General features: G+C 42.8%; 1 protein-coding gene across 1 annotated transcript in view; it reads right to left on the bottom strand.

The window, feature by feature from the left end:
• The window catches only part of MAPKAP1 (mitogen-activated protein kinase associated protein 1), a 271,714-nt gene extending 259,571 nt beyond the window's left edge, over window positions 1–12,143 (bottom strand). Inside the window, 1 exon segment of the mRNA XM_025359175.1 lies at window positions 11,873–12,143. The gene's annotated coding sequence lies outside the window, so the exon portion shown is untranslated.
• Between the last annotated feature and the right edge of the window lie 4,032 nt (window positions 12,144–16,175).

The following is a 16,175-nucleotide window of genomic DNA, read 5'->3' as shown; positions in this document are numbered from 1 at the left end:
AGCAGTTTACAAAAGAAACATCTTGCCTGATATTTTCCTAATTTAAACATGCTCAAATACTTCGGTAAATTTTTTGCATTGTACATAAGAGAATCAGTATGCACATTTTTATATTGTACATAAGAGAATCAGTATGCACATTTGAAAAAAACAAACCTAACCGGCCATCGTGCTTAACTGTACAAGGTGAAACTATTTCTTTTCTTTTTTTTTTGAGATGGAGTTTCACAGTTGTTGCCCAGCCTTGAGTGCAATAGCGCAATCTTGGCTCACTGCAACCTCCGCCTCTCGGGTTCAAGTGCTTCTCCTGCCTATAGCTGGGATTACAGGCATGTGCCATCACATCCGGCTAATTTTGTATTTTTAGGTGAGACAGGATTTCTACATGTTGGTCAGGCTGGTCTTGAACTCCCAACCTCAGGTGATCCGCCTGCCTCAGCCTGCCAAAGTGTTGGGATTACTGCGCCCAGCCTGAAACTATTTCAATTATAAAGTATATGATAATTAGAAAAGAGTAAAAGGCAACAATTCATCATATTTGAACACTCATATTTTTACTAACTACTGCTATCAGAAAAATTGAAATCCAAACAAATTTGATCTTCAATCTTTTTCTCACAAAATAAAAAAAGTGAGACAGATATTTACATTTGTTAAAATAAATTAAAACAGAACAGGCCTGTCCAGGGGCAGTGGTTCAGGTCTACAATCCCAACACTTTGGGAGGCCATGGTAGTGCATGCCTGTAGTCCCGGCTACTGGGGAGGCTGAGGTGGGAGGATTGCTTGAGTCCGGAAGTTGAGGCTGCAATGAGCCGTGATCATGCCACTGCACTCCAGCCTGGGCAACAGAGCAAAAACCCTGTCTCAAAACAATAATAAAAATAAAAATTAAAAAAACAAATAAAACAACAACAAAACAAAACAAAAAATCAGACCTGGCCTGAAAAATTCGAGCAGACAAAACTAGTTAGGCCTTATAAATGACCTTAACCTTGTTTTATTTGCAAACATAAGCAAAACCTGAGATATGTTTTATAAATGCATACATGAAAAAAAAAACTTAAGCTTATCTAGTCAGAAGCAGCCAACAAACCTATATAACTGGGGACTTTCCAATGGTAGTGATCAACTGTAAAACTAACCAATCAAATCTTTTCTTTGTTTTACTTCCACGGTCTTCCTACAAAAGCTTCCCCCCTTACTTTCCCTCAATGGAGCCCCTGAATCACTTCTGATTTGAAGCTGCCCAATTCATGAACTGCTGTTTGTGCAAATAAACTCTAAAATCTTATGCCTCAGTTTATCTTTTTAACACTTATAATTTTCCATACCAAAAAATCACTTCCCAATATGTAAGCATTCAACTCACAATCTCTGTCTAGCAAATGCCAACCTCAACTCCACAGACAGGAGTGGACTCCCCTCTGAAAGTAAACACAGAGCTGTCACAGGCCTACTCACTGCACCCGTGGCCACTGAAGAGGTGGTGGTAGCACTGGGACAATGATACCACCAATACGAATACAGCTCTTCTTCCAGAATACTGTCTTAAATCGGACTTTTGGGGGAAAAGAAGGCTTACCTGGGAATAGTAACATCATTTATGTCAGGACATATGAAACCTTGTTCTAAGTACAAAATAAATGAAGTGAAAACTATCTTGAAAATACAATCCATTTATAACTTCACAATCACCTGCATTAGTGAAAACTACTGGTTAAAATGATGGTCACTGACTGTACTCATACTTGTCAATATCCATTTTAAACTATGATTTATTTTAAAATAATTTATCAAAGAACATTTCTAAAACTGAGAAAAATATAAAGTCTTATAATCTCACCACCTATGTCTTTTTTTTTTTTTTTTTTTTTTGAGATGGAGTCTCGCTCTGTCGCCCAGGCTGGAGTGCAGTGGCACTATCTGGGCTCACTGCAAGCTCCGCCTCCTGGGTTCACGCCATTCTCCTACCTCAGCCTCCTGAGTAGCTGGGACTACAGGCGCCTGCCACCACACCTGGCTAATTTTTTGTATTTTTTAGTAGAGACGGGGTTTCACTGTGTTAGCCAGGATGGTCTTAATCTCCTGACCTCGTGATCTGCCCGCCTCGGCCTCCCAGAGTGCTGGGATTACAGGCGTGAGCCACCACGCCCAGCCCACCTATTTCTTTTCTCTGCATACATGTTTGACATAATTGGGACCATACTTTATAGAATGTCATATCCTTTTTTCACTTATTATGGTTAGCATATTAGTATGTCACTAAAATTCTTCTGAAACATCTAAGATGACTGTATATTATTTCCATTCTATGAATTTTCCATGATTTCTCTAATTTTTATTGAACCTTAAGGTTCTAATTTTTGCTATAAATGCTGCAGTGAACATCTTTGAACATGAATATCTTTCAACATCTCTGATTTCTTTAATAAAGAGTCCTAGAAATGGAATTACAAGCTCAAAAGGCATGCATAACTTTTTTTTAAAGCTTGTAATAAATACTGCCAAAGTGCTTTCCAGAAGTTTTACTAATTTACATTCCCACTATCAATATGAGTAACCATCTTACCACCAATCTTTATTATCAGTAAGTATTAGTATTTTCATTAAATCCTTAAGCTTCATATCATAACATTATACCTATAATCAAATACTCTCACAACATAATCAATAACAACTTTTTGTAAACATTAAGTTTAAATGAAGGCAAAGGGCCATAGTTAATGACAGTCCCAAGACAGGGCCAGTTCCAACATCCAAATCTAGAGCAGCATGGAAAAGTGACCAAAAAAAAAAAAAAAAAACAAATTAATAGTGCTTTTCAGTACTCTGAGTCTAAACAAAGGTCAAGTCCTAGTTTTGCCACTTGCGCATGCACGCGCGCTCTCTCTATATATATACACACTCTCTCTATATTTATACACTAAATATATACATATATACTAAATATATATACTAAATATATATATACACTAAATATATATACTAAATATATATATATTTGTTTTGTTTTGTTTTGTTTTTTTGAGACAGAGTTTCACTCTTGTCGCCCAGGCTGGAGTGTAATGGCACGATCTTGGCTCATGGCAACCTCCGCCTCCCAGGTTCGAGCAATTCTCCTGCCTCAGCCTCCTGAAAACTGGGACTACGGGCATGTGTGTGCCACGTCTGGCAAATTTTTGTATTTTTACTAGAGATAGGGTTTAGCCATGTTGGCCAGGCTGGTCTCAAACTCCTGACCTCAGGTGATCCAACCTCAGCCTCCCAAAAGGCTAGGATTACAGGATAAGCCACCGCACGCAGCCCGGTAACTCTATATTTTTGTTAATAATTACATTACTTCTCTAAGCTTCAGTTTCAGCATTTGTAAAATGGGGACAGGGATAACATAATATCCCTTTTCTAACAAAGGGCAGTTATAGGCACAAAAAGGATAATATAAACACTTGGAAGTGTTTCTTGTTACTCAACAGATCAATTCATATAATAGCTTAAAAACAGCATCCTGAAGTCCTTCTCTCAATACAGTAGGTAGGTGCACTAATTTACAAAACACAACCAGAAATTAACAAATTTCATGATCCAGACTTGAAAATGAGTTTCACTCTTTTACAACCACTCCATGAAATCATTGCTTATTACACCATATTAACATCCTGAATGTCTTATGCCCTGAATGCCAGTAGAGGTTGGTATCCCTTATCTAAAATGCTTGGAACCAGAAGTGTTTCAGATTCTGGATTTTCTTTGAATTTTGGAATATTTTCATATATATCATGCAGTATCTTGGGGATGAGATCCAAGTCTAAACATGCGATTCACTTATGTTTCATATACACTTTACACACATAGCCTGAAGGTAATTTTATACAATTTTTTTTTTTCTTTTTTGAGGTAGGGTTTCCCTCTGTCATCCACGCTGGAGTACAGGAGCACAATCATGGCTCACTGTAGCCTTGACACCTCAGGCTCGAACAATCCTCCTGCCTTGGCCTCCCAAGTAGCTGAGAATACAGGCACACACCACCACACCAAGCTAATTGTTTTGATTTTTAGTAGAGACGAGGTCTTGCTGTGTTGCCCAGGCTGGTCTCTAACTCCTGAACTCAAGCAATCCTCCCACTTTGGTCTCCCAGGATTACTGGTTATGAGCCACCTCACCCAGCCAATATTTTTAATAATTTTGTGCATGAAGTAAAGTTTTAACTGCAACCTGTCACATGAGGTCAGGTGTCGAATTTTCCACTTGTAGCATCATGTTGGTTCAAAAAGTTTCTAATTTTGAAGGATTTTTTACTTTTATACATACGTGTGTGTGTGTGTATATATATATATATATATATATATTTTTTTTTTTTTTTTTAAGACAGTCTTGCTCTGTTGCCCAGGCTGGAGTACAGTGTACGATCATGGCTCACTGCAGCCTCAGCCCCCCGGGCTCAAGCAATCCTCCCACCTCAGCCTGGAACTACAGATGCGCACCACCATGCTTGGCTAATTTTTTTTGTAGAGACAGGGTTTCATTATTTTGCCCAGGCTGCTCTTGAACTCCCAAGCTCAAGCGATCCGTTCATCTTGGCCTCCCAAAAGTGCTGAGATTACAGGTGTGAGCCAGCACACCTGACCCAGATTTTGAATATTATGAGTAGGGATGCTCAGCCTGGACCTGCATCTCTCCAGAAGCATCACAGTACTTACTAGGTACTTACATATACTGTTTCATTTAGTCCTCACTAAGAACTATGTGAGATTGGCATTACTGTCCCCATTTTGCATTACTGTCCAGCTTACAGACTCACAAAGCCAATAATCAAATCCAAGTGGGTCTGCCCAAAGCCCCACATCACACTGCTTAAAATTCAAGTCTGCATTTCAGTTCTTCATTAGTCTTTATGTCAGTAACCAAAGTTCAGATTAAATATTTGCTTTATTTTCCAAAGAAAACCATTCCTTCAAACAATTTTCTACCAATTTCTCTGCTGAAATGGTACTTATTTATAACACAGTACCTAAAAATGAGTCCATAGGGAAGTGGAAAATGTTATTTTTTGAAGTTTTACGCATTCAGTACGCTTTGCATCAATAATAAAAGTATATTCATAAAAGTATACTCAAGTATAGGATATTAAGAATCTAACACTGCATATATTTAGGCATAAATGTGACATAATATTCCACTTATTTCACAAGCAATTACTGTAACTTAATCCCAATAGTTATTCTAATACCTTTTTGTTCTTTCTAGAATTTCAGGTTTGTTTTTTAAGTGGTTTCTCCCATTTTTCTCACCTTCAATTACATAAAACTGTATTCTACTTTCAGTCCAAATTTTGTGTTGCCTATATTAAACCCATTTCCCCAACATATCTAGACTGCTGCCAACTAGAGTTAATAAATTTTGAATGACTGCTCAGGATTTATTCTCTTTGTTTTTATATGCTATGTTATTTCCTTATACAACAGAGTAAGAATGAAAACAAGTATCTACAAGACCAGTATTTCTTCAATTTTTGCCTTGTGGAAGCTGGGTATTAAAATAAAAATAAATTAAACTCTTGGGCTGGGAACTCCCTGACCATATTTCTCTCACTGTGCTGGGTTATCTCTATACCCTCTTTCAATCTTGAGTATATATAGTCAATAGGCACTGCATGCATTGGGGGAGCACCTGGCCCATCAAGGGCCTTTCCCAGAGGAAGTAATGAATAAAGAATAGATGAAGAGCTGAGCAGTGGTTCCTGACCTGCCAGCAAGACAGGAGGGGCAGCGTTTTAGATTTGGGTCACCTCCACTGGAGTCTGCCAGTAATCAGTTGTGTGACTTTAAGCATATCAATTAGAAACAGAAAGCTTGGCATCCTGAAAAGAAAACCATTCCTTCAATTTTCTACCAATTTCTCTGCTGAAATGGTACTTATTTGTAACACAGTTCCTTAAAATGAGTCCATAGGGAACTGGAAAATGTTATCTTTTTTTTGAAGTTTTACACATTCAGTACACTTTGCATCAATAATAAAAGTATATTCATAAAAGTATACTCAAGTATAGGATACTATGAATTGAATTTCAGCAAGACTTGAATTACACTCCTCATTATTTATCCAAAAAGGAAGAAAGAGCCAAGGATTTGTAAGTGATATGACCAAACTCCAAAGGCTGTTAGTGGTATCAGCACATTCAGGATGCAAGTCCCTCTCTAGTCAACTGCAGTTTCTACTAAATTGTGATTCACTGGGTGCCAATTTCTTCATCTCAAGAGGTGATGATTACCCCCTTTGTAATACTACCCATCTCATAGGACTATGAAGACTAAAGAAAATAAGGTATACAAGAGCATTTAACAAATTTACAATACCACTTTATACTATTGTGGAGAGGGCCAAGAGACAAGAAATCTGGTAGCATTTAAAGTGCTAACAGCACAAAACAGAAGTATTATAAGGTCATCTCACCAGCCAAATCTATACTTTAGCCTGATTATACAATAAAAGCATTCACCTTGCCACTCTCCAAAAGCATCAGGGCAAGCTGCAATGCCCCCTCACACTGGCAATTTACCATGAGATTTCTAATCAATAAGCAAAACACTGTATTGGTACTTCCTGCTCTGAACACCAGGTACCAGAATTTCAGCAGCCAGGTAGGTTGCAGTTCACAATCAGGCAGCCTAGAATTACACTCAGCCTGCAAATATGTTTTGATCAACATAATTTTTAATGGCAAATTTTTAAACTAAATACATTAAAATCCACCACATGCAGTGGCTCACACCTGTAATCCCAACAATTTGGGAGGCCGTGGCAGGAGTATTGTTTGAAGGCAGGAGTTTGACACCAGCCTAGGCAACATAGACACCGTCTCTACAAAAATTTTTTTAAAAACTAGCTCAGGCACAGTGGTTCATGCCTGTAATCCTAGCACTTTGGGAGGCCAAGGCAGGTGGATCACCTGAGGTTAGGAGTTCGAGACCAGCCTGACTAACATGGAGAAACCCCGTCTCTACTAAAAATACAAAATTAGCCAGGCAAAGTGGTGCATGCCTGTAATCTCAGCTACTCAGGAGGCTGAGGCAGGAGGATTGCTTGAACCCAGGAGGTGGACGTTGCGGTGAGTCGAGGTCCCGCCATTGCACTCCAGCCTGGGCAACAAGAGCAAAACTCCTTCACACACACACACACACACAAAACAACTAGCTAGTACACGGCCAGGCAGAGTGGCTCACCCCTGTAATCCCAGCACTTGGAGAGCCCGAGGCAGGCACATCACTTGAGGTCAGGAGTTCAAGACCAGCCTGGCCAACATGGCAAAACCCTATCTCTACTAAAAATACAAAAATTAGCTGGGTGTGGTGATGCGCACCTGTAGTGCCAGCAACTCAGGAGGCTGAGGCAGAAGAATCGTTTGAACCCAGGAGGCAGAGGTTGAAGTAAGCCAAGGTCACGCCACTGCACTCCAGCCTGGGCAACAAGAGTGAGGCTCCGTCTCAAAAAAAAAATAAAAAAACACTAGTTACACATAGTCCCAGCTACTGGGGAGGCAGAGGTGGGAGGATCACCTGAGACCAGGAATTCAAGGCTGTAGTGAGCTATTACTGTGAAACTGCACTCCAGCCTGATAGAACGACATCCTGTCTCTAAAAGTTAAATAAATAAATAAGAATACATTAAAATCCAGATTTCCAGCATCTTTTCCAAAAAAAATCAAAATATCCAAGGACACTGGGCCTACTTCCTCACATGGCAAAAGCAAGTGGAGCTGAGCAGCAACTGCCCCCTTTAGTTTGGGCCTGCGCTCTCCAGTTCATCAAGGCCCAGCCTACTCATCCTAGTACATAACAGGCACGGACTTGGAGACCACTGAGGAAGATGCTCAAACAGAACAATAATAATAATTTAATGAAGATTTGTTTACTCTTTTTTGGCCAGTTTTTTGTGGCTCTATCACACATTACCTGTGTGACTCTTAAGTAACACATTTAACCACCAAGCCTCTTAAACACAAGCTGAAATATGCTGACTTCTGAGTAAAAAAACTTCACAAAAACTTCAAATTCACAGAAACAAGTCAGGGCACCTCCCATGGGGAAAAAATGTATGTGGCCGGGCATGGTGGCTCACGCCTGTAATCTTAGCACTTTGAGAGCCCAAGGCAGGCGGATCACTTGAGGCCAGGAGTTCGACACCAGCCTGGACAACACGGCAAAACCCCGTCTCTACTGAAAACACAAAAATTGGCCAGGCGTGGTGGCACCTGCCTATAGTCCTAGTTTTGAACCCAAGAAGCAGAGGTTGCAGTCAGTCAAGATCATGTCACTGCACTCCACCCTGGGTGATAGAGCAAGACTCTGTCTCAAAAAAAAAAAAAAAGTAATGTGACAGAAGTCCTTGTCATATAATTTGACATCTACGACTGTGTCCTTAACAGTAAGGCCTATACATTAGAATAACAGATTGCTAGCAAATTATCTTAGCCTGAATCATATAAATCCACTCAATGCAAAAGTTTCTGAAGTCTTCAGGTTTGAGTCAATAAGCAAAACAAGCTTCCCCGCCAAAAAATAAAAACATTTAAAGTAACAGAAAAGGCTACGAGCTCCTTTAGTGCAAAGGCCACTTCCATTCCTCATGATCCCTCCTGTCTCACAGTGACTGGCACACCGAAGCTACAGCTCAAGGGCGAGTTTCTCTCTGAAGCCTTTCCAGAGGGACCCCATCCACATCACAAAGAACAAGCAACATGGTGCAGTAACGAAGAGTGCACATCCCAGTGTTCAGCACATAATCCCCTCTATCTTACAGATCTACCAGTAGCAAAAACTCAAGGAAGTTATTCAAGGTCTCTGTGCCCCAGTTTCCTCATCTGTAAAATCAGGATGCTAATAACACCTTCTCACACAAGAAAAAAAATGAGATAAAGCATTTAACATCATGCTAGCAGAGTAAGTACTCATTACCTATTACCTACCATCATCAGTGTTCCCTTCTCAGTGCTCTAGGGTACCCCTGGGGACTTCTACCTTAGAACCCACAGTACTTTATTATAGTTCACCCACGCACACACATCTCCTCCACTAGAATGTCAACAACCTCAGGATAGGGACCCAATTTTACTTCTTTTCGTACCCCCAAGGTCTAACATTTTGCCTGGCACTGCTGAAATGAATCACAGATCCTCGAAGTATTTATTAACTGGAAAAGTTATTAGCAGAAATTGGAATTTACCTCCTTTGCCTGGTATTCAAACCCTCACTGACTCTGACCACTACTTGCCCCTCCAACTTTATGTCCTTGTACCCTGCTAAAAGAAGCAATGACTTGCTTGACTCAGGCTGTAAACTCATTCACCACTCTAAAACCATGCCTCAAGCATTATACCTTTGTATCTTATAGCTATTTATTTTGGGGGACTTTACCACAAACCAGGCCCTTTATCCCCATTAGTTCAATAAATACTCACAACACTCCATGTGGTCAGTATTATTCCCTAACCTAACCTCTAGTTGAAGAAAATGATGCTTAGGGTTATGTGCCAAAGGTCACATATCCTGTAAAAACAGGGACCAGGAATTGAATCCAGAGTCCATGCTTATTTTCTACAGACTGTTTTCTCTGCTCATATTCAAAGCTGAGCTAACCTACCTGCCATCTCCTTGCCTTGGAAGAGCACAGTCTTTGCGTTTAAAAGATCTCTGTACCATTCATTTTAACATACAAATGTTTTGTTCTATATACCTTTTTGTTTCAATATGTACTTGCATAAAGAGAGAGATCGTGTGAGAAAAAGGCAAGATATGTAATGGAAAAAGAACAGATTTAGGCATCAGAGAGACCTGGGTTTGAATCCTGGCTCTGTCTCCTAACAGCTGTTTAATTTATTCTGGGTCTTCCTAATCTGTAAATTGAGGTTAAAGAGATTAAACAATAGAAACCCCTATATAATACCCAAATACTAGGCCGGGCGCGGTGGCTCACGCCTGTAATCCCAGCACTTTGGGAGGCCGCGGCGGGCGGATCACAAGGTCAGGAGATCGAGACCATCCTGGCTAACACGGTGAAACCCTGTCTCTACTAAAAATACAAAAAATTAGCCGGGCGTGGTAGTGGGCGCCTGTAGTCCCAGCTACTAGGAGGCTGAGGCAGGAGAATGGCGTGAACTCGGGAGGCGGAGCTTGCAGTGAGCCGAGATAGTGCCACTGCACTCCAGCCTGGGTGACAAAGTGAGACTCCTTCTCAAAAAAAAAAAAAAAAAAAAATACCCAAATACTCAAAGTTTAGTTTACCTCAAATCATGAAGCCTTACCTGGCCACATCCCATCCCTCAAAGGAGAATAACCCATTCCTCTCCTGCACTACCACCATCACAAGAACTTTCACAGAATGTACTTATCACTGTGTTAGAATTATTCATTTCCCTTATCTCTCTTTCACTAAATTGATCTCCCTGGAAGCAAAGACTGAATCTTACTTATCTCTACACTGCCTACCATGGTACCTGGCATATATATACATACACACACACACATATACATATTCAGTAAACATTTGCTAAGTTAAATAATTGTAGATAAAAATGAGTGCTTATAGAATTCTAGAGGAAAAATCATTTCCAGCTGGGGTTGTCCCAAATTGGTTCGGCGAGGTCAACTCAGCTGAGCTGTGGGAAGCGTCTCAATAGATTGAAAGAGAAAAGGGGAAACCTAGGCAGGGTAGGGAGAATGTTCTACAAAAATCAATGGAATAGGAAAGAACAAAAAAGATTAGAGATCCTACTTATTTGGAGTAATGGACCAGGGTGGGGTAATTAAAGAAGGAGATCTTTTCAGACAGAACTGGAAAGGTAACCAGGAGCCAGATTCACAGATGTAAGGGGGTGTAAGTGCAGTCTGGGACACACAGTTGAAGGTAGGCATGAGCATATAGATGAATGGGAAAGGGCTACCAGCATGCCCCAAATTCCGGAGGTGTGTCAACTGAAAAACATGAACACAATTATTGCTTCATCAAGAACTCTTTCCGTGTTTACTAGGCACCTTGTGTGGGCTCGTAAAATATACGGAATAAAACCCATATCTAGGCTTCTGCTCAGGTGGGTTTTAACATTACGGATCCGCCCCTTGTGCTTGTCAGAGAATGAGGACGCTGCTTTTTTTTAAAACCAATGTGTCTCCATTTGACTGTTCACACCTGGGAAAGTTTTGACCTTCGCCGATTTGGGTTTATAACATGGTGCTTTGCACAGTGCCAGGTACTGTGGTGGGCTTCCAAAGTTACTTTCATTCATTCAAAAGGAAGTTTTAACCAATTTCTGAGTCAATTTGGGAGTCTCTGGTTAAAGTCATACTCTTGTTTACACTACAATCTCTTTTTCCCAGCCTTCAACAAATCTAAAGGACTCCTTGCCACTCCCATAAACAAAGAATGAATCAAAGTTCCAGAAGCACTGTAGCTAGAAAAGTCTGTAAGGCTGTTAACCCCTTTAAGGGGGATGGGAGGAAGGGACTCAAGGAAACAGGGATCACAGTCAATGCTTGAAAACCTTGATTTTCACATTATGAAGACCAGGGCACCTAGATATTGCCAAGTGCAGGACCAGAAACTGCCGGAGTCAACTGCACCTCCCACACCCACACTACCAGGTCCGCTGGCTTCTTTTTCCCTAAACTACACACCCGCCTCAGACTCCTGACAGCCTCCAGTTCTGGAAACCGCCACGAAACGAATGCTCCCGGGCCACCTGAACAAGGGCCCGGCAGGCGGCCCGCTGGGCAGCGCCGAAACCGGAGGGGTGAGAGGGCCGCCAGGTGGGCAAGCTGGTGGGCTGCCGGGGAGCAGGCGGCTGGGGCAGGGAGCTGGCGGCTGGGGCAACCTTTACCTGAAGCTGCTTCCACACTACGGGCCGGGTCGGCCCCGGGACACGTTCCTGAGGGGAGGGCCCGGCTCCCCCACGCCTCCCGGCCCCTGCCCCGAGCTCTGCACTCTCGGGATCCACGGGGACCGGCGCTCCTCCCGGCCCGCTCAGCTGCCGCTTCCCGGGTTCGCCCTCATGCCCCTGCTGCTAGCCGCCGCCGGCCGGCCGAGCAGCAGCCCTATTACCCTGAGCCGCACACGACCCGGAACCACACTCCGGCGTTCCGGAAGTCCCCGACCGGGAAGGAGCCTCTGGCTGGGGACGTAGTGCGCAAGCCCCAGAGCTGAAAGCAAGGAGCGGTTGCTTCCCGCGGGGCGGGGCCGGGAGGGAAGCCGAGCGCATGCGCGCCGCTTCTCCAGTGCAGGGAAAGGCCTGGGTCGGAGACTGAGTTGTGGCACCATGCGCCAGTGCCTGGACTTGTCTTGAGCGGGAATCAGTGTTAGGCTTCTCCATTGAATCTTCTTTCTCCCCATTTCCACGGAGAAAAGCCCTTAGTTCGTCCAGAAATGAATGATGAGGCAGCTTAGCCTCTGTATGAGAAAGACCGGGGTTCCAATGCCAGCTCTTATAACTTGCTGTGTGTCCTAGGACGTGACACCTCTCCTCTCTGAGCCTCGGATTTTCCCATCCAGAGCAATAGTTTCAGCTTTAGAGTATATTGCTGTGAGAATCGAATGGGATGATGCTTGAAAAACACCCAGCATAGTGCCTGACACATAATAAACATGCAGTCAATGTTAGTTATTTCTCTTGTTATAATATCTGTAATATGGAGGTGATGATAATCTTCCTCAAGCCCTGCTGGGAGGTTTCCAGGAGATGTGGGAGGACTGGCACAGGGCAGAAGTTCAGCGTTGTCTCACGCTGCTCGCTTTCTCTCTCATGGAGAAAATCAGTAGAGAAAATCACGGTGAAGGGGGAAAAAGGATTCAGGCAGTGCAGTGAGACTGTTCTCTCACCTGAAAGATGCTCGAGGAAGTCTCTCAAAAAAGCACCTTAGCAAAAGAAAAAAGTCAAGGTTGAATTTCAGCCCTGGGGGACCCCTACCAAATTTTAAACTCATTAGTAAATATGCCATGGGGCCAGGCACGGTGGCTCACACCTGTAATCCCAGCACTTTGGGAGGCCGAGGAGGGCAGATCACTTGAGGTCAGGAGTTTGAGACCAGCCTGGCCAACATGGTGAAACCCTGTCTCCACTAAAAATACAAAAATTAGTCTGGCCTGGTGGTGTGCACCTGTAGTCCCAGCTACTCGGGAGGCTGAGGCAGGAGAATGGCTTGAACCCGGGAGGCGGAGGTTGCAGTGAGTGAAGATCAGGCCAGTGCACTCCAGCCTGGGTGACAGAGACTCTGTCTCAAAACAAAAAAAAAACCACATCATGGGTCCACCCATGTATTTCAAATATGGTCATCCGTTGCTTAATGATGAGGACACGAGAAATGCATGGTTAGCTGATTTTGTGGTTGTGTAAACGTCATAGAGTGTACTTATACAGTGTCAGAGCCTACTACACACCTAGGCTGTTTGGTATTAGCCTATTGCTCCTAGGCTACACACCTATACAGCATGTTACTGTACCGAATACTGTAGGCAATTCTAACACAATGGTATTTGTGTATCTAAACATCTCTAAATGCAGAAAAGGTACAATTAAAAGACCATATTATAATCTTAGGGGACCACCATCTTATATGCACTCTGTCATTGACCAAAACATCCTCATTCCACGCATGGCTGTATATGATTGATCTCTTACCATATGCCATTACTGTATATAATTGGTATCTTACCACATACCTATACTGGGGAGAATAGTGGACCTCAGCACCCAGACACACTCTTGCACACACCACCACAGTTCCATCAGGGACCTGTTAGAGGCACTCTAACAAAGTAGCAGGTGTGAACAAGTTTAGATATTTGATTTTCTGAGGTCACCAGGTTATCTGTTCCTTCCTAAATCTTACGCTGCATTTTCCATTCTCTCTCTCTCTCTTTCTCTCTCCCTCAAGTTCCAATCTGAAGCACAGTTGGCTGTCTCTCAGACAGGTAAAACTCGACCTATCTAAAACTGCTAAACAGTTATAGATTCTAAAGAGTAAAGATTTCCTAGCACTTTAAGAGGCCAAGGCAGGAAGATCGTCTGAGCCCAGGAGTTCAAGACCAGCCTAGGCAACATGGTGAGATCCCATCACTACCTTAAAAAATGTATCTCTATGTAGGCCAGGCACGGTGGGTTATGCCTGTAATCCCAGCACTTTGGGAGGCCAAGGGGGGCGGATCACAAGGTCAGGATATCAAGAACATCCTGTCTAACATGGTGAAACCTCATCTCTACTAAAAAAAAAAAAAAAACGAAAAATTAGCCAGGCGTGTGGCACACACCTGTAGTCCCAGCTACTTGGGAGGCTGAAGCAGGAGAATCGCTTGAACCCGGGAGGCGAAGGATGCAGTGAGTCAAGATTGCGCCACTGCACCCAAACCTGGACACAGAGTGAGAGTCTGTCTCAAAAAAAAAAAAAATATATATATATATATATGCACACACACGTATATACACATATATATTATATATTTTAGCCAGGTGTGGTGGTGAATGCCTATAGTCCTAGCTGCTTGGGAGGCTGAGATAGGACGATTGCTTGAGCCTGAAAGGTCAAGGCTGCAGTGAGACGTGATCATGCCACTGCACTCCAGCCTGGATGAAAGAGCAATGCCCTGTCTGGGGAAAAAAAATATTTAGAAAAATAAAAAGTGAATACTCACTCTGCCACTTACAAGTTTTGTGACTTCATCTCTCCAAGTTGCTTCTCTAAATATTCTTATCTTTACCTGGAAAATGGGAATGACAAAAGTCCTACATAACCTCATTTGTTTGTTGTGAGGATAGAATGAGCTAATACATATAACTTACATAGAACAGAACCTGGCATGTGACTATTATTTACTAATGCTTACGAGTATTAGTATACCTCAGTCCATAAGCAATACTTATTGAGTGCCTATTGAGATTCAGTGGTGAAAAAGCCAGGCAGGAACTCTCCCCTTAAGAAGCCTTGTAGTCAACTTTGACTGTGGGTTTGAAATACTATACTATAGTTACTGTGGTAAGTTGGCATGTAGTGATATATGGTAGGATTTCAAGGACAGTATTGAGGGCCCAGTTGAGAATGGAAACTAAATGTATGGTGATACTAATATGATAGTTTGTGTGATTATTCTATAGCTAGTTGAAACAGTCACGATACACACACCCAAAGAATGAGAAGCTGGATTGATCTAAGGAAGGATTTTGCCAGACAGGTGTGCTGGGGTCATATCAGCTTTGAAGAGTGCTTAAAACAATGAGCCATAGAAAGTGTGCTGGATAGGGAAGCAAGAGAATTCCAGAAAAACAGATATCACTGGTCTAAAGGTCTCAAATAGATGTAATAGACATCACTGATGAAGGAAAGCAGAAGGTTGGAGGTTATTGTCACAGAAGGATGTTTCAACAAATAACCTCAGAGGAGGAGCCATGTGAGAGGGGGTCCCAGCTAAAGTGGAGTGGGGGAAAAATCACGAAGGTGAGATAGTCAAGGAACTCAGATCCTTGTGACTCTCCAAAGCTCCTAAGATGGTGGACAGACGTGGGGTAAAAAGGAAACCAGGCGTGCTCCCCATGGCATCTGCAACTGAGGAACAGCACTGGGGAGGTAGATGAGGAGAGAGGAGAAACTTATCGGATGGCATGAGCCTCCAAGAAGCAGGAGCTGTGTTGGTGGAAGTGTCATTAAAGCATACATTGACCTATCGCCTGATCTGGGGTGCACAGTGGTAGGACCTTCAGAGATAACACACATGTAAAAAAAAAATTTTTTTTTTTTTTGAGATGAAGTCTCGCTCTGTCGCCAGGTTAGAGGGCAGTGGCACGATCTCGGCTCACTGCAACCTCCGCCTCCCAGGTTCAAGCCATTCTCCTGCCCCAGCCTCCCGAATAGCTGGGACTATAGGTGCCTGCCACCATACCCAGCAAATTTTTCTATTTTTAGTAGAGACAGGGTTTCACCATGTTGGCCAGGCTGGTCTCGATCTCTTGACCTCATGATCCACCTGCCTAGGCCTCCCAAAGTGCTGGGATTACAGGTGTGAGCCATCACACCCCGCCACAAAAATAATATTTTTACAGCACACTGATGGTGCTGGGCCAGGGGCTGGCTAGGGGACTCCCATAGACATCAGGGCAGCAGGAGAGGTAACTGGGCATACCTGTGGCAATCAGGCTT

Source organism: Theropithecus gelada, chromosome 15 (assembly GCF_003255815.1).
Source record: "Theropithecus gelada isolate Dixy chromosome 15, Tgel_1.0, whole genome shotgun sequence".
In the NCBI taxonomy this organism is placed as follows: Eukaryota; Metazoa; Chordata; class Mammalia; order Primates; family Cercopithecidae; genus Theropithecus; species Theropithecus gelada.
This window is presented reverse-complemented; position numbering and strand designations above follow the sequence as displayed.